A 19,438-nucleotide genomic window follows, 5' to 3' on the forward strand; every position below is an offset into this window, starting at 1 on the left:
GTGCTGACCCTGGCTGGTACTGAAGGCATGCGGTGGGTACTGTGATGGGTGGACAGACCGGCAGCCCAGGGCTCCATAGCCTCCCGCTTCCTGCTGCTTTGGAGCCTTTCCACCGGGTCCGAGGAAGCAATTCTGAATATGTGGCTGCAAAACATGAAAGGGGTGGGGGTGCTGTCACCTGTGTGTTTGGAGGAGGCTGACTTCCATCGCAGAACCAGTGTCTTTGTGGCAGAAACTAGGAGCTGGTCACTGGCCTGAGGGCACCAACCTCTCTGAAGAGGCTGGAGCCTGTGGTGTTCCCCAAACTCGTTAGGCCCTGGAATCCTTGCCCTTAAACACCTGTGAGCCTCCAGCAGGAGGGTGCTATGAGGGTGCACTTCTGAGTAGAGCTGGTGTTGGGATGGTCAAGGGCTAGAGCACGGTCCCTCAGCCTCAGCGCTGGTGGCATGAGGCCAGGCGATTCTCTGCTGGGGAGGGGGCTGTCCTGGACACATTAGGATATTCTGCAGCATCCCTGGCCTCTCCACACTGGATTCCCCCAGTGAAGACAATCTAAAACGTCTCCAGACTTGGCCAGATGCCCCGAGGGGCAGAATCACCCCCAGCTGAGAATCACTGGCATAGTCTGTGCCCCTGGTTTGGGGGTGCCCTTCCATAAGTCCCTTATCCACTCCAGGACACAATGCTTTCATGGGTGAAGAGGGAGATGGGAGATGGGAACTGCTTCCTCTTGACGTTGACAATGTCAGCAGCCAGGGCCCTTTCCCGGGTGCTTCTTGTGTCCGGGATGCTGGTCTAAGGTTGTGACAAGAAAGGTTTTATCCTCACAGGAGCCCCATGAGGCTGATGACATCATAGTCCTTATTTTACAGATGTGTAAACTGAGGCATAGGGAGGCCATGTAACTGGCCATGGTCATGCAGCTCGTTGGTGCCAGGCTGGGACTTGAACCCAGGCTGCCAGCGCCAGCTTTCCGCTCTGTGCTAGACCCTCTCTGAGGATGAGTGGATTGATCCATGTCAGCCCTTGGCACAGGGCCTGGCTCAGGGTGCACCTCGGAGAGCACTTCTTCCTGTCCTCACCAGCCACACAGGGAGGACAGCCCCTGGGGAGGACAGCCCCTGGGGAGGAGAGCCTCTGGCCCAGAAGGGTCTCCCGGCTTGACTTTCCTTTAGGGCATTGTTAGGCCATCCAGATGCAGTGTCCTCACGCCTGGCGTTAAAGGTATAATGCAGTCATTTTATTTAAACACAGAAGAGGATGGGAATCTGCATTTTACCTCTCGGGAGCCTCAGGCCTGGCCCGGATATGCCCTCAAAACCCTCTGTGGCAGCGTGGTTGAGCCGGCAGCGTGGTTGAGACAGCAGCGTGGTTGAGCCAGCAGCGTGGTTGAGACAGCAGCGTGGTTGAGCCAGCAGCGTGGTTGAGACAGCAGCGTGGTTGAGACACAGAGTTTCTGCACTGGAGACGGCATCAAAGCACATCTAGCAGCACCCTTGGCTCCCGCCTCTGTCCCTCCCGCCCAGCGCCTGCCTTCTCTGATTGAGTGCTCTGCACAGGGACGCCTCCTGCTCAGCCAGGTGGCCTGGTCACGGCCAGCTGTGTTAGCCTCTTGTGGCTGTTGTAACACCTTATCATCTGCTGGGTGGCTTATGACCACAGAATTTACTCTTCTGCAGTTCGGGAAGCTAGAAATCCAAAATCAAAGTGTGGGTAGGGTCGTGCTCCCTGCGAGTGCTCCAAGGAGGAGCCATTCTCTTCCAGTTTCTCGTGGTTCCTGCATTCTTGGCCTGAGAATCCCAGCCCTGCCTCCGTGGGCACATAGCTGCCTCCTCTCCCTCCTTCCTCTCCCCTTCATATGAGGATAGTAGTATTGCAGGCAGGGCCCATCTGGATAATCCTGGGTGATCTCCTCATCTAGAGATTAACTTAATTACTTCTGCAAAGATCCACTTTTCAAATAAGGTCACTTTCACAGGTCCTGGGGATTTGGACTTGGCATATCTTTTAGAGAACCCCCTTTCAACCCCCTGATTCCACTCCTCTTGGTTAACTCGTTCCTCTTCTCATTGAGCCAAAGCTAGGCTCTGGGATTTGACCCACAAAGTCCCCTCCATCCCTGGGATCTCTGTGGCCGGGCCGGTCCATGGCCTCCAACAGAATGTGCTGTGAAGCTTGGACTTGGCCCTGGGCAGGTCCCTCCCCTGTCCCTGCCCCATTTCCTTGTTGTCAGACGAAGGCCCTCATTGTTGGCTTCTATGACAACACTGAACCTTCCTTCCTAGCTGGGACACAGTTGCAGACTCACACTAATTCTTGTCATTCTCTATTCTCTGTCTCTTTGCTACCTATCAATTACTTATTGTTGACTGTCTAATTTTGTCTGTATGAGGGATCATGCTGGTATCTGTCTGTGTCCCGCGGTGTGTCCATCATCCCACGGTACCTGGTTCTAAGAGTCAGTAAGCACCTGTTGGTTGTGTGGCTTTAAACACATCTGTGACCCTGATGAATCCGATTTGTCCCTCCAGCCGATGGCCCCTGAGCTCCAGGGTGTCTCTGTGGACTCTACGCATGCGTCCACATGGGGACTGGTGCGCATTGCACAGCTTACATCTCCAGATCTCGGTTCCCATCTGCGCCCTGGGCTGGGACTCTTCTCCATTTCAATCAATACATCTAAGCCTCCTGTGAAGCTTTTGGCTTTGTGCTGATGTCCAGATGACCCTGAAGTCCTCTCTGTTCCCCTTGGAGCAGTTCGCGGGTCCAGCCGACTCCCTCTTCTCTGGCAATGGTTTGCTGTGCTCTCCTGCCTGGACTTGGCCTCCAGGCGGTCTCTCTGTGCCACCATTGCCCCATTTCTAGTTCATTCTCCACACAGGTGGCCACAGGACCAGGGTCTCATAGAAGTTGGATAATGTCACCTCTTGCTCAAATCCCTCCAGTGGCTCCCTGAGGCACTGAATGCCACATCCTCCCTAGTGCCTGTGGCCCCACCCCATGTGGCCTGCCTCCCTCTCCCAGCTCGCCTCTCCCTTGGACCCAGCCCGTGGGCCTCCTTGATGGTCCTCACACCCCAACCACAGCCCCTGAGACTCTTGCTGTCCCTGGAGGTGTGCATGGCTCCACCGCGTTTAAAACATCGCTCAGTGCAGGAAGCCACCTGGCCGCTGTGTGGCAACACTTGGCCCCTTCTTCTCACCCAACCTTATTTCCCCTACGGCAGCGTCCCTGACCCCAATACCATTGGCTTTGCCCATGCAGCCTCTCTACCGGCACGTGGGCTCCGAGAGACCAAGTCTTCGCCTCTGTAGTTCTTACTGTGCGCACAGCTCACGAGTGCTAAGTGCAAAATAAATATCAGTTACATGAATGAGCCAGAATGGGCCAATGGGGGATTAGAGAAGCCAGTGCCTGTAAAGTACTAACAGGTGCCAGGTCCAGGGAGCCCTCATCCCTGGACTGTTTCTCCCATGGCGTGGCTCAGACCTGAGCCTCTTGTTATTTGTTCTCGAAACCCGGTGTCCGTAAGTGAACACGGAGTTTGAGCTGGGGTCTGAGAGTGGGGGAAGGTAGCACTCATTGTAGAAACTCATTCTGGAAACTGCTGTCGTGAACGTGGCCCAGGCCCACCGCTGTCTGCACTTGCAATGTGTTACATGGGGTGTCATCTGCAAGCCCTGGGTGAGGCCCCCTTTCCTCCATGGGCCTTTCGTGGGCCAAGGTCAGGATTCCTGTCTGACCCTGAGAAACTCCTTGTTGAGGGCTGGGCTCATTGCACAAACTGGTAGGTATGTCTGAGGTGCAGCCTCCAGCCATTTGCAAATTGAGGCTTCTGTGTGCTGGTCCCAGGGTATAGAGTCTAGGGTCCCTGAAGCCCTGAAATCAAGTGCAGAAAGCAGTGCTTTGCTTTTGTCACATTCTCAACTGTGTCCCCAATGCTCCAGAAGTGATAGATCTCTGAGATAATATGCTGTGGGAAAATTCAATATTGGTCATAGAGAAAGTATATAAATGTTGCTTTTTGGGGGGAAAATTACTCACAGTAGGAAAGGCCTGTAAGAGTATTTTGCTTTGCCTGGTGCAGACAATGGTGAATAATGGTTGTTATTTGCTTCTCTCTGCAGTGTGTTGAGTTCAAACCCCATTCCCACTGTCTCGCCTGATACATTGTTTTCACATCTCCATGGTGTGAAAGCAGAAAGCACCAGGCAGCAAATTAATCAATTATTAATCGCAACAACTACTATTTTATTCATTTATTCATTTATTCTCCCTCTCTCCCTCTCTTTCCCCTGTTGAGGGAGGCTTGGCAGACATTGTCTTATCCCATGTGAAAAAGAAAATTTTTGTTATCAAACGTTTTTGTGAACTTCAGTTCTCTATTAGAATGGAGAATGCATCTGCATGAGAATTTAATTTTTAGAAATGGTGGAGGCCCTATGCCCACATGCACATGCGTGCCCACACACACAGGCTCGCACAGGGGGTGCCTTCGTGGGTATGCCTGGTCAGCGGTGGGTGAGCAGGGCCTTGCGCTCATTCTCCAGTCATCAAAAGCGAATTTTATGAGAAACAGTCTTTGTGTTGTCACTGCCCCAAGATTTAAGTTTTAAAACCTGTCAAGAAAAAGATGTTTGTGTTTTGTCTTTTCTCTGTGCTGAACCCAAGAGTCATGACCACACCTGTCTGGTTTTTCACAGTGTCCCAGCTCTGGGCGCAGTAGAAACACGTGATGAGGGGGAGCGAGGGACTGAGGGGCTGCTATGGGAATCAGGGCTGCAAGGGAAGAACCTACTGATGCAAGAAAGCTGACTTCTCCAGAGCCCCCCAGCTGCCTGTGCTGCTCCTCCTCCTGCAGACAGCTTCTCCCAGGTGTTCATGACAGCAAGGCTGCAGGCTAGGACTCACCACTGTGTCTCACCTGGGCCCATGTAAGGACAGCACAGGCCCTCCACTTCATCCATGCTGTAGTCTTAGTCCCTTTGAGCTGTCATAACAAAATCCCTAGACTGGGTGTCTTATAAACAACAGAAATTCATTCCTCACAGTTCCAGAGACAGGGAAGTCCAAGATCAAGGTTCTGACACATGGGGTTTGGCAAGGCCCCACTTTCTCATAGGTGGTGCCTTCTATGTGTCCTCACATGGCAGAAGGGGCCACAGAGCTCTCTGAGGCCCCTTTCCTAAGGGTACCAATCCCATTGGTGAGGGTTCCACCTAATGACCTAATCACCTTCCGAGACCCTACCCCCCAAATACCATCACATTGGGGTTAGGCTTCAACATAGGAATTTTGGGGGACACAAACATCTGGCCCCTGGCATTGGGAATGTCACAGGGAGGGCTGTCTGTGCAGCTGGGTGGGCCTCCGTCTCTGGGGCTTACTCTGCGTAGAGAGACTCGCTGCAGGATTTGACCACCCCACGTGCCTCGACATGTTTCTTTCTAGCTCTGTGACCTTGGAAAAGTTTCTTAACCTCTCTGTGCTTCAGTTCTATCCCTTGTAAATGGGGGTGACAACAAAGTTCTTATGAAGGTAAACAGGGGTGCTCACCGAAGTATAGCTTTGTCTCATTGTGCTCAGTAAGCGTTCTGGTTGCCGTGGTAATCAGCACTGTCACCCTCATCATCACTGTGGTTGAGAAGCATGTAGGAACAGGGAAGCACTGGGCATCCCCCGCTCATCAAAATACTGCCTCACAGGCACAAAGCAAAGTTTAGCTCCCAGTTTGTCAATGTTCCATAGCTGATTTGTGCTATTCCTCATTCCTCGGCCAATTCATCAATGAGAGTGTTGATGTCCCTGCCGCTGCATAGGTACATCTGTTCTCCATCCGGACATGCAATTGATGTGTTTGTGTAACTGGCTGTGGTTTTGCTTGCCTGCTTAGCAAGGGACAAGGGCAAGGGGAATTAATCGCCGGGGTCTATGTGCCAGGACAGGCTGGCGGGGACCTTTGGGTTGGTCATGAGAAACAAGCCTCAAGAAGGCCTCTCGATGGCACCTGCCATGAGCCACCCGTCCCAGACCAGGTTGGGTAACCCACGGCGCCCAGCCTCAGATTACTCTGCCCATTGGGATGACCCTGGGCAGGTGGTGGCACATCTGGGCCCTGGCTGCCTTTCGGTAGCTCACAGGTGATGTCAGTGACCCCCTTGTCAGGTTGTCCTGGGGGCGGATGAGACAACGCTCATGGAGGGCCTGGCCTGTGTGGGCACATGGCGCTCACGTGGTAGCCCTGCTGCCAAGGTTTTCTGAGGGTGTGTCCCAGTGGCAAAATAAAAAAAATCTGATATTTGTACATTATTTATTTATAAACTATACATTAGGGGTACCATGCTAATATATTGTGTACTTTATAAAATATACATGCAAGATAGTAATAAAAGGTGACCCGAGAGAGTGACTATGTACATATTAATATGTTCTAGCACAGCCTGCCCCACTGTGTCCTAGGAGTAAGGCCCTAGGAAGTATATTTTAGCAAGCACAGGGGGGTTCTAGTGCTGGTGCAGGAGTGAAAGAGTAAATCCTAGCCCCCACAATCCCATGAGTCAATTCCAGTCAGCTAGGTGGTACAAGAGTAAAGGGACATACGGGATTTCCCAGCTTTATAGATTTTTTTTAAAGCTTCTTAAGACACACCCTTGCTATGTATTCAACAAGTACTATATGTCCCAATCTAGGCCTCAAGGATTCTAAGGAGAAACTAGACACAGTCTCCAACCCTCTAGGAGCTCATGACTGACCTTAAAAGCTGATGTTCACATAAACTCAACAACGCAAAAGAGGGCTGGGTCGGGATTTGAAATGTGTATTAGTCCGTTTTCACACTGCTGATAAAAACATACCTGAGACTGGGTAATTTATAAGGAAAAAGAGGTGGGTTTTTTTTTCATTTTGTTTTGCTTTGTTTTTTGTTTTGTTTTTTCTAAGACGGAGTCTTGCTCTGTTGCCCAGGCTGGAGTGTCGTGGCACAATCTTGGCTCACTGCAACCTCCACCTCCGGAGTTCAAACAATTCTCCTGCCCCAGCCTCCCAAGTAGCTGGGATTACAGGTGCATACCACCATGCCTGGCTAATTTTTGTATTTTTGGTAGAGGCAGGGTTTCACCATGTTGGCCAGGCTGGTCTCGAACTCCTGACCTCAGGTGATCCACCCACTTCGGCCTCTCAAAGTGCTGGGATTACAGGTGTGAGCCACCACACCCAGCCAGAAGAAGAGGTTTAATGGACTTACAGTGGCACCTGCCTGGGGAGGCCTCACAATCATGGTGGCAGGCAAGAGAGAGTGAGAACCATGCTAAAGGAATTTTCCCTCATAAAACCACCAGATCTCATGAGACTTATTCACTACCACGAGAAAAGTATGGGGGAAACCACCCCCATGATTCAATTATCTCCCATTGGGTCCCTCCCACAACACTTGGGAATTATGGGAGCTACAATTCAAGATGAGATTTGGGTGGGGACACAGCCAAACCATATCAAAATCCTAAGACAAATGTGTGACGCCAAGAATGTGGTGTGACACGGGCATTTGATGACATGGAGAACGTTACACGGAGAGAGGCGACACTCAGGCAGTTCCTGGTACTGTCTAAATGTAAAGAAAGCCTTCTTTGCAGGCTCCGGGATCCTTTCCCCAGTAGACATACTTGTAAAAAGTGAATGCTAACGTGTTATTTGAATGCCATTTTAAGTGTGGGGAGGGTGTACTGAAAGGCTTCGTGCAGTGTATCCTTCTGTAAAGTGAAGAGCCACCTGCAGCGAGTGAGGACTCCCCCACAGTCGTCTCCATGGTGACTTCACAGAACAGCAGGCAGCCCCTGCCTTTTCTTGAAAGTTGGGGCTAGAGATTTGAAAGGCTGTGGAAACCCAGCCACTCCCTGCACTGACACCAGATGGCGCTGGAGATGCTCGCTGGGATGCAGGATGCTTGTGAGAACCTGGTCTCAGGACGACCTGGTGGGCGTCTTGCAGCGGAGGCAGATCTGGCCCAGGGTGGTTCTGGCTGAGCACCGAGCAGCAGAGCTCTCAGAGTGGGAATGCACAGCCCCAGTGACAATCAGCTGAAACAGGGCTGCCCCCCGCCCCGCCCCACCCCGGCCCTTTTTTTTGTTTGAGCTATTATTTCCCATCAAGTACCTTGATAAGCACTTTTCATGCATTTTATTGCCTAAGTCCCTTGACAAGGTGATGAGACAGCTGCTATTACCGCTTTTTTTGTTTGTTTGTTTGTTAACAGTAGAGGAAAATGAGGCAAAGAGAGGGGATGAAACTTGCCCATTTTGAATCCAGGGCTTTCCAGCTCCACAGCACATGACTGTAGCCCACTGTTCGTCCAATGCGTAAGCACATCATAGGTGCCAGGCACTGCCCTGGGTGCTGTGGACACAGTGATACAAGCCAGGGTCCCAGCCCGCAGGTGCCTGCAGCAAGGGGGAGGCAGGAGCCCCCAGGAGGTGATTTCAAGATTGGGGCATGAGCACCAGATGGACACAGGCAAAGAGTACTCTGTGATTTGTGCATCTGAAAGCAGCTATTCTGGGCCAGCCGTGTGCTCTTAAAAGCATTGGTAGGAACTGTATCGGTCTCCCTGGGGCCTGGGCCTCTGCACTTTGCAGGCTCCGCAAGGGTGAAGGTCAATCTTGTGTGTCCTCTTGGCTGAGCTGTTCCACCCAGCTATTGAAATGCTAGTCTGCGTGTTGCTGTGAAGGTATTTTGTAGATGTGGTTGTCACCTGCAGTCAGTGACTTTAAGGGGCTTTGAGTGGCCCTCTCCAGTCAGTTAAAGGTTTGAGAATAAATTGGAGTTTCCCAGAGAAGAGGAAATCTTGCCTCAAGACTGCGGAATCCACTCCAGCCGCTGGCCTGCCCTCCAAATCCAGGACTGTACAGCCCCCGCAATCGCATGAGTCAATTCCTTAAAATAAATTTCTTAAAACACACACATATGCACGTGTGTGTGTGTGTGGATGTATATATATATATATGTATATATAGAATGTGTATGTACAAACATGTATGTGTGTGCATATGTATATGTGTGTGTGGTGTGTGTCTATCCCATTGCTTCTGTGTCTCTGGAGAGCCCTGACCCAAACACCGGGTGACTCTCAAGAGCTGCCAGGGTGGAGAACCAAAGCTTTAAAATGAGGAGTCCTGGTCATCAAGGTAAAGGCTTTCCACATAGGGACGGCTTGAGCCTGGGCGTGGAGATGAGACGCGTGAGGTGCACAGGGTAGCGTGGTTGTTGCAGAGCCCAGTGTGAGAACTAGGGACTGCCAGGGAGAGAGACCTTTATTCACCCTGTAAAGAAAGCTGGAATTCAAAAGACACCAAAGTGTGAAGCCTCTGAGGGTTGTCCCAAGTCACTCACCTCCTGGCTATGTGGCCTTGGGCTACACTGTGGGACGGTGTCATCTGCAAAATAGGAAAACTAAATCCTAGCACCTGCCTTATAGGGCTGCGGGGAGATGACATGGGAAACGCATTCAAAGGCTACCTCTGGGCCTGGCATACAGCAGGGGCTCATTCAATCTTGGCTGCTCTTGCTGCCATTGGTGGGAAGCAGTGCGGGATCTCCTGCAGCTGAACTGATCTTTCTGGAGTGCAGACCTGATGCCATCTGTCATGATTCAAGCCTTGGAAAGGGCCCCGGGACTTTCCAAGGGTCGGAGGGTGGGCGCCAGAGAAAACACAGGGAGGGGCCATGAGGAGGCCCAGGCAGGAGGGGATGGGGTCTGCAGGGAGTGTCAGAGTCAGCTCCAGCTGCCGTAACAGGATACCACAGAGTGGGTGCCTGAAACGACAGACGTTTGTTTTCTTACCATTCTGGAGGCTGAAAGTCCAAGAACAAGGTGATTTCCAGTGAGGCCTCTCTCTGTGTCCTTACAGGGCCGTTCCCCTGTGTGCTGGTTGGTGAGAGTGGGTGAGGAGTACTCTGGCCTCTGTTTCCTCTACAAGGACACCAGTTCCATCAGATCAGGGCCCCGCTCTTGCAACCTCCTTTAACCTTAGTTACCTCCTTACAGGCCCTACCCACAAATACAGTCACATTGTGAGTCAAAGCTTCAACTTGTGAATTCTGGGGCAGAACGGTGGTACACAGGTGAATCATAATGTGGGAGACTGAGGCAGAGAGGAGAAACTGGCAGGAGCTGGGGAGTGGGGATGGTGCTGCTGGACTCCATTCTTGCAGCTGTGGGCCCCTGGCTGAAAGAGAAAGCGCAGAGGGGAGGAAGCGGCAGATGATTTGCCAGCGACCTGAGTTGACTAGAGGGGCCCTGCCCAGCTCCACGCTGACAGGGACCATATAGTCAGTCAAGAGCATTTATTGAGCACCTCCTGCATGCACTGTGAGGAAAGCCAAGTCACATCCACAGAGGAAGGCCATGGTCAGCAGCACCAGCATCTGTCCAGTGGGTGTGTCCCTGGCATGTTGCACCAGCACAGCGTGTGAGGTCCGATCCTTAAAGCTGCTTCATTTTGTTTTCCAGCAGCCCTCTGCATCCCCTGCTTCTGCATCCCCTGCCCTGCATCCCCTGCTTCTGGTTTTCCAACGGCCCTCTGCCTCCCCTGCATCCCCAGGTAGCACTAGACTTTTCTGTTTATTTGCAGGTAGTGAACTGCCACTGAGTCTGAGTTGTAAACACTGTTTGGATTCAGAGGTCAGAATATCCTTCCCCTGTGATGCTCAAACTTCTGAGTCAGTTCGGTGTTTTGCCAGCTCCCTCCTCAACTGAGCCCCTCCGTGGCAGGAGGCCTGGGGCTGGGATCCTCCCCTTTGCCCTGCTCATTCCCCAGCTTCTGCGTGTGTGCCCCCAAGGAGTGCGGGCTAGCCTGGTGTCTGGGGGCCTTGGCTGGGCTCTGAGCTCTGTGTGGCCATTCAGTTTGCCCACTTGGGTCCCAGTCTGTGGGGCTGGCACCTGCTGGAGGTTCAATTTCCCTTCAAAAAAGGTCATGGTGATCCCTCTGAGAATTACTTTGAGAACCTGACAACTCAATGGTGTGAGATTGCCTACTCCAAGGCCCTTCTGTGGGGGACAGCGAGGGCTGCTGTGGCCTCCTGCTCCTCTCTCTTTAAGATGAGCAGGTCCATCCACAGCAGCCCAGGGAGGAGCCCTGGGGGCAGAGCCATCGAGGACCTGGTGGAGCCATCCTGAAACTTCAACAGGTCAGGGTGGCCATTGTGCGCGGCATGGCACTTAGCACAGCTGAGCAGTTAAAGGGGCATATGGAGGGCCCTCTGTGCAGTTGACAGGTGTCCGTGGAGCTCTCTCTGTGCCATTGACGGGTGTCCATGGAGCGCTGTCTGTGCAGCTGACAGGTCTCCACAGAGCACTCTCTGTGCATTTGACAGGTGTCCATGGAGCACTCTCTGTGCAGTTGACGGGTGTCCATGGAGCTCTCTCTGCAGTTGACAGATGTCCATGGAGCTGTCTCTGTGCAGTTGACAGGTGTTTACAGAAGTCTTTTTCTGTGCAGTTGACGGGTGTCCATGGAGCTCTCTCTGTGTAGTTAACAGGTATTTACAGAAGTCTCTTTCTGTGCTGCTTGTAGAAGTCCTCAACAATGGTGATCTTCACTAATCACTATTTTTTTTTTCAGGAAGTATGCAGGACTTTTGCAATCCAACGTGCATGTGTTATTTTAAATTTCATGGCTATGGTGGCAGTGGTGTCAGAGTAAGGGAAATCATGCAGAGTGGAAGCAAGAGGAAACCCTGTCACTTGTGCCCTATTCTGTTGCAAAACCATGTCCCAGTGCTGGCCTAGACACAAGGGGTAGGAAAATAGATACCACGTTTTTGTAGGAAGATTGGAGAAGAGCGGTCTCCTTGCACTTGACCTGCTGTGAAGAGTTGATGTTAACTTCTTGGTGAGTATGTAAATTACATCCATGGGCACAGGCGTTCTCGCAGAGGATGCCCCATCCAGGCCTGTGATGCAACTGCAGTGCCCTGGCAAGTGCACTGGCTTCCAGGGCTGGGCTGGGGAGGGCACTGAGCTGAGATCCAGAGGAGGAGCAGAGGTGGGAGGGTCTCACAGGCTCAGAAGCTCCAGGGTGGAAGGAAGCCCAGCCTTTGAGGGACGAAAGGGAAGAAGACAGGCAGAGATCATTCTGGAGAAGCCAGTAGGGGAGTGGCCATGTGCAGCCTTGTCTACTATGCCAGTGATCTCACTCTTTATATAAAGAAAATGCACAAGAGATATGGGGACATCTTTGTGGCTGTTGTTCTGCCAACAACCGTGGCACACACAAAAACCCTCACAGCAGGAGCCCAGGAGGAGAAGAGAGTCCCCAGTCCACTCCTTAGACAGCCCCTCTGGCCAGGAGCTGGAGAGGAGAGTTTCCAGTGCCATTCCTTAGTCAGGCGCCCTGGGCTAGAGCTCAGGCTTTCAGACAGAGCCTGACTTTTCCACACCCACTTCCTACTGGTTTACAGCTACTGTATAAAGCAAAGCACCCTCACTTTCCTCTTTGTGACAGGTAGTGATGCTTTTTACAGAAACTAGACTTTATAGAAGCCTGGAGGTGTGGAATGGTAGAGATCCACAGGACTCTGTAGTAAACATGCAACACCAGCTCCCATCTGAAATACACACCCACAGATGCATTTTTCCATTTTATTTTATTTCTTCCGTAAGTTATTGGGGTACAGGTGGTATTTGCTTATGTGAGTAAGTTATTTGTGAGATCCTGGTGCACTCATCACCCAAGCAGTAAACACTGCACCATATTTGTTTGTCTTTTATCCCTTGCCCCCCTCCCACTCTTCTCCCCAAGACCCCAATGTCCATTGTATCATTCTTATGCCTTTGCATTCTCATAGCTTAGCCCCCACACATAAGTGAGAACATACGATGTTTGGTTTTCCATTCCTGAGTTACTTCACTTAGAATAATAGCCTCCAATCTCATCCACGACATCGTACAGATGCGTTTTTCTCTAGAGAAAGTTCATCAGCCCAGAAGGCCTGCCTGGGCGCTTCCCTTTCAGACTGAGGGATAGTGACACTTCCCTTACCCTCAGGCACCCATTGCAGGGTCTGGATGCCCCCCACACCTGGCAGCCCCTCCTCCCCCATTGTTGGCTCCCTCCTCTCATTAACCTCCAACCCTGCTCTCTCCCTGGCTCCCAGGACACCATCCCTGCCTTTCTTCCTGCCATCCTGGCCCCTCTTCCCTGACCCGCCCCTAAAGGTGAGCAGGCCCAAGCTTCCTGGCTCCTTCCTTTGCTGGCTCTGTGCTCTCTCTTGAGGCTCAACCTCACATCTGTCCCCATACGTGGATCGTCACAAATCTCCATCCCTGGCTCCAGCTCTTTCTGATGCTAAAACCCCACATGTCCATTTGTCCACTGTCCCTGCAGAGGCCCTGATGCACCCTGAGTTCAGCAGAGCCAAAGCTAACCTTGTCCTCTTTCCCAGGAAACCCGCTCAACTTCCCAGATCCTCATACTCAGCTAATGTCATCTCCATGTTTCCACATCAAAGCCCAGGCAGTCCCCTCCTCCAACATCACAGCCCCACTCATTCAGAAAAGATGTGCCATGATGTATGTGTCAGGCATGGCAGGGAGAGTTTGCCCTCAAGACCCCCAGAGTCTGGTGTCGGCATCTATAACAGTGTCACTGTTGTTTCAGAAAACGTCAGGCACTTCTGCCTCTGGCCATGATGAAGCGATGGTAGCTGCCCTCCCACTAAAATCAAACGAGAGACTGGACAAAATGAATGAGAGGACTGTTTTGAGGCATTGAACAGCAACAGTACATGCCTGTTATCCTTGAGAGAGTGGAGACCCCTGGGTTAGCCCATAATTGATCTCCCTGGTTTCTGGGGGAGGCATCTTCCTGCAGGGTGCAGGGAGGTGGCCTCTGAGCAGAGTGGTGATCTCACCGAGATGAGGAGGCAGAGACTGGAGTCTGGGCTACTGAAACAGCTGGAGTTTGTAGGACAGGAAGGAGCTATGTAACGGGTTCTGTGCAGATCCAGTTGGCCATAGCCTGGGCTATGCCTATATGCAGAATTCTACAGACTTAGCAGAGATTGCCTGTGAGCATGACAGCTGAAGGTCAGGGGGTGCTAGGAGATGTTGGGAGTTCAGCTCAAACAGAATGAAGAGATCTTGATGAATGCAACAGACTGTTGAAATCCCACAAAGACCAAGACTTAGGAGTAAGGGGCATACCTTAAGGCTTTGTTCAAAACCAAAATGGACCTGCAGTTATTATAAATATGTTAGAGGTCTTAGAGTGTCAACAAAATGATCACAATGAATGACCAGATGGAGAATCTTAGCAGAGAAACAGAAACAAAAAGAAAACCAAATGGAAGTTCTAGAATTAAAAGGTACAATATCTGAAAATGTCACTGCTTGTGCAAAACAGACTCCAGGACTGTTCTCACACAGGGGCTAGGCCAGGACATAGGCCAGGCTGGGAGGAGTTGAGGAATCCCTGCCACCCTCCTCTTTCCTGGGATTCATTACTCCCTCTACCCAAATGCCAAAGCCTCATGCACATCAATTCATGCAGCCTGAACCCACCAGGATCCACGACTGCCAATCCTGGCTTGCAGTTTGTGCTGGGAAATGGCTGCATTAGCAACGTGGAGACATATTTCCTTATAACTAAGACTTTGTGCATCTCTGTAATTATGTCCTTAGGATAAATTCCAACATGCAGGCTAATTGAGAAAAAGATATCTCATCGTGAGCTTATTTTAACTCCAAAGCCTCTTTGCCTTATGTTCTTATTTATATACATTTCCTTTTTTTCTCTTTTTTAAAATTTAACTTTAAAGTTCAGGGGTACATGTGCAGGTTTGTTATATAGATAAACTTGTGTCATGAGGGTTTGTTGTACAGATTATTTCGTCACCCAGGTATTAATCTTAGTACCCATTAGTTAGTTTTCCTGATCCTCTCCCTTCTCCCACCACATTGGCATCCTTTTTCTTCTCTAGAGAGTACCTGAGACTGGTTCTAAAAGCAGTAGCCAGCCCGGTGATACAGGGAGAAATAGCCAAAAGAGCTCCTGCCAAAACCTACAGTAATCAGAAACTTTGACTCAGGAATTCTCCCCTTTCTAGGGATCAAGCTGATGGCAATATTCATATGCATGCAGAGAAATGCAGGAATGATGACATTTTCTGCGGCTTTGGTTAGAAGTACAAAAACAAACACTAACCTAAGTGTCCATTCATGGTGAGCTGGACCAATAAATGATGGGATTATGTGATGTTCACACTGTGGGGTTATTAACAGCTATTGAAAGAGCTGGATCAAAACACCCTGCTTTGGAACCAGGATCAGCTGTGGTGTGGAGGAAACAGCATATTGCAAAGTAGTGTGTATGGTATGATCCTACTTTTGTAAGACATCAGAATTAAGTGGGAGTCTGTAAATTGTTAATTGTATAGAAGTAGGTCTGGAAGTAGATACTGCAAAATGTTAGCAGTAGCTTTTTTTAGAGGTGAGATGTGGGCAGAGAAAGGAAGACTATTTTTCCTTAATACTACTAGGCTTAAGTTGTTTGCAATGAGCATACATTATTTTTGTAGCTGAGGAAGAGAACATAGTTCTTTGAGCTTTGCTGGGAGGCAGTCAGCTCTCTGGTCTCAGCTATGACCTGGGACAACTCATATCTCCATGAACTTTGGTGTTCTTTTCATTAATTCACCAGGGAGGTGAGGGTAGAAGGAGAGCCTGGTGAGCACCTTTCAGCTCCATCATGGTATGAATGTTTGTCTCCTCCAAAACTCATGTAGAAATTTAATTGCCATTATAACAGTATTAAGAGGTGGGACTTCTAAAAGGTGATTGGGCCATGAGAGCTCCACCATCATGGATGGGATTAATGCTGGTATAAAAGAGTCCGTCTGGCCCTCTCTCAGCCTCTCTTTGCCCTTCTGTTATGTTATGACATAACAAGAAGGCCCCTTGTTATGCTGGTACCTTGCTGTTGGACTTCCCAGCCTCCAAAACTGTGAGCCAATAAATTTCTGTTCAATGTAAATTACCCAGTCTTGGGTATTCTGTTATAGCAGCATGAAACAAACTAAGATGGGCTCTAATTCTGATGGTCAGAGCAAGCTCCCTTGTAGGTTGAAGGGTGGCTCTGACTGGGACTCCCCATTGGGAAGCAAATCACCCTACAGCCTTGTCCTCTGGGAAGTCCTGACCTCAAGGAGCACTGCCCAGAGGAGTGGCTAGAAGGTCACTCTGGAGAAGCATGCGAGCACTTTTCTTTTTTCTTTTTTTTTTAACTGAAGTTTTAGGGTACATGTGCACAGTGCAGGTTTGTTACATATGTGTACATGTGCCATGTTGGTGTGCTGCACCCATTAACTCGTCATTTACATTAGGCATATCTTCTAATGCTATCCCTCCCCCACCCCCCACCCCACAACAGGCCCCGGTGTGTGATGGTCCCCTTCCTGTGTCCATGTGTTCTCATTGTTTCATACTGATTGTATTTCTATTTATTTTTGCAAACAGGTGGTATACTCAGTATACATTGCTCAAAGGAGCCCCAATGCTACTGGTTTCTTATCTGTCCCATTGGGGCTGTTTTATGCTTATACAAGCGAAGATACATTAATATATGTTAAGCTTTTCCATCTTGGAGATTAGGTATCAGGGAGAAGACTGATGTGAGATCTGCCTCCTCTTCTTTGTCCCTTTCCTGTCTCCCCACTCACCTAGGAATAGAAGGGAGGATTCTGACGACTAGTCTTAGAGCCAGGCACCTCTCTTCACTCTAGAGAGGGCAGCTCTTCCTGGGATCAAAGTGCCATGTGTGGTCTTCTTGGAGTGGGGCTATCAGGAACAGCTGGGAACAAATGAGGGGCCTTGGAAGCATCAACCAGGTATCATCTGTTGATGGACATATGGGTTGTTTTTAGTTATTACAAATAAATCTGTGATCAGCATTTGTGTACAAGTCTTTGTGTGGACATATGCTTTCACTTATCTTGGATAAATAGCTAGAAGTGGAATGGCTGAGTCATGTGGTAGGTTTTTAACTTTTTAATAACCGGAAAAATGTGAAGTGATCCTGCTATTTAGAGTGGTCCTCTGATATATTCTCACCATCAAGGTATTAGAGTTTCAGGTCCTCCACATCCTCTCCAATACTTGACGTGGTCAGTCTTTTTAATTTCATGTAAAGAACTCTGTGCAGATCCAGTTGGCCAAGGGCTGGGCTATGCCTATATGCAGAATTCCACAGACTTAGCAGAGAGTTAGAATTTAATTTTTAATTCTAGTGGGTGTGTTGTGGTGTCTTATTATGGTTTCAATTTGCATTTTTTCTAATAATTAATGATGTTGAGCATTTTTTCATATACTTATCACCATATCTTTGTTGGGAAAATATCTATTAAAATCTTCTGCCCATTTTTCAAAATTAGGTCAATTGATTTTTATGTTTGAGAGTTTCATTGGTCTGTGTGTCTGTTTTTATGCTGCTTTAGTTATTATACCAAAATATTGTTTGGTACCATGCTGTTTTGGTTACTATAGCTTTGTAGTATATCTATTTATTTTATTTTATTTTTTTAGAGACAGGGTCTCACTCTGTTGTCCAGGCTGGAGTGCAGTGGTATAACCACAGCTCACTGAAGCCTTGACCTCTTGGGCACAAGTGATCCTCAAACATTGGCTTTCTGAGTAGCCAAGACTATAGACATGTACCACCACACCCAGTTAATTTTTGTATTTTTTTTTTTTTGTAGAGACGAGGTCTCACTATGTTTTCCAGGGTGCTCTTGAACTCTTGAGCTCAAGCATTTCTCCCACCTTGGCCTCTCAAAGTGTTGGGATTACAGGTGTGAGCCCCTGCACCCAGCCTGTAGTAGTATATCTTGAAGTCAGGTAGTGTTGTGCCTCCAGCTTTGTTCTTGCTCAAGATTGCTGTAAATATTCAGTGTCTTTTGTGGCTCCATACCAATTTTAGATTCATTGTTTTCCTATTTTTATGAATAATGTCATTGGTATTTTGATAAAGATTGCATTGAATCTGTGTATCACTTTGGATAATATGGGCATTTTAACAATGTTTATTCTTCCCAGCCATGGACAAAGGATATTTTTTCATTTATTTGTGTCATCTTCAATTTCTTTCAATGATTCATAATTTTCAGAATACAGATCTTTCATCTCCTTGGTTATATTTATTCCCGTTTTACTTTTTTGTAGCTATTGTGAATGGGATTATTTTCTTGATTTCTTTTTCAGATAGTTTGCTATTGCTGTACATAAACAGTAGGGATTTTTGTATGTTGATTTTTGTATCCTGCAACTTTATGGAATTTGTTTATTTTAACAGTTTTTTGGTGAGGTCTTTAGGGTTTTCTATATAGAAGTTCATGTCATCTGCAGACAGGAACAATTTAGCTTTTCCTTTCTAATTTGGATGCCTTTTTTTTCTGTAGCCTAATTTCTCTGGCTAGGACTTCTAGTATTTTGTTGAATGAAAGTAGTAAAAGTGGGCATCCTTAGCTGGGCATGGTGGCTCATGCCCGTAATCCCAGCACTTTGGGAGGGTGAGACAGGTGGATTACTTGAGGATAAAGAGTTCAAGACCAGCCTGGCCAACACAATGAAACCTCATTTCTACTAAAAATACAAAAAATTAGCCAGGTGTGCTGGTGCATACCTGTAATCCCAGCTACTCGGGAGGCTGAGGCAGGAGGATCACTTGAACCTGGGAGGCCGAGGTTGCAGTGAGCCAAGATTGTGCCACTGCACTCCAGCCTGGGCAACAGAACAAGACTCCATCTCAAAAAAAAAAAAAAAAAGAGTGGTCATCCTTGTCTTGTTTCAGATCCTGGAGGAAAGGCTTTCAATTTTTCTCCTTCAAAATGATGTTAACTATGGATTTGTCATATATGGCCTTTATTATATTGAGTTACAATTCTTCTAAACTGACTTCATTAAGAGCTTTTATTATGAAGTGATGTTGCATTTTGTCAAATGCTTTTTCTGCATCTATGATTTAACATATTAATTTTTACATATTGAACCATGCTTGCATCCCTGGGATAAATCCCACCTGATCATGTTGAAGGATCTTTTTAAATGTGTTGTTGAATCTAGTTTGCTATTATTTTGTTGAGGATTTTTATATCTATGTTCATCAGGGATGCTGGCCTATAGTTTTCTTTTTTTGTGTCCTTATCTGGTCTTAGTAACAGGTAATGCTGGCCTTGTAGAATAGTTTGGAAATACTCGTTCCTTTTCAATATTTTAGAATAGTTTAGGAAGAACTGATATTAGTTCCTTAAATGTTTGGTGGAATTCAGAAGTGAAGCAGTCAAGTCCTGGACTTTCTTTTGATGGGAGAGTTTTTAGTACTGACTCAATCTCCTTACTCATTATTGATCTGTTCTGATTTTCTATTTCTTCATAAGTAAATCTTGGTAGGCT

General features: G+C 48.5%; 1 protein-coding gene across 13 annotated transcripts in view; it reads left to right on the plus strand.

Annotated features, from left to right (window-relative positions):
- The window catches only part of PHACTR3 (phosphatase and actin regulator 3), a 271,856-nt gene that overhangs the window by 199,329 nt on the left and 53,089 nt on the right, over positions 1 to 19,438 (plus strand). The window lies entirely within an intron of this gene.

This window comes from Pan paniscus, chromosome 21, assembly GCF_029289425.2.
Source record: "Pan paniscus chromosome 21, NHGRI_mPanPan1-v2.0_pri, whole genome shotgun sequence".
In the NCBI taxonomy this organism is placed as follows: Eukaryota; Metazoa; Chordata; class Mammalia; order Primates; family Hominidae; genus Pan; species Pan paniscus.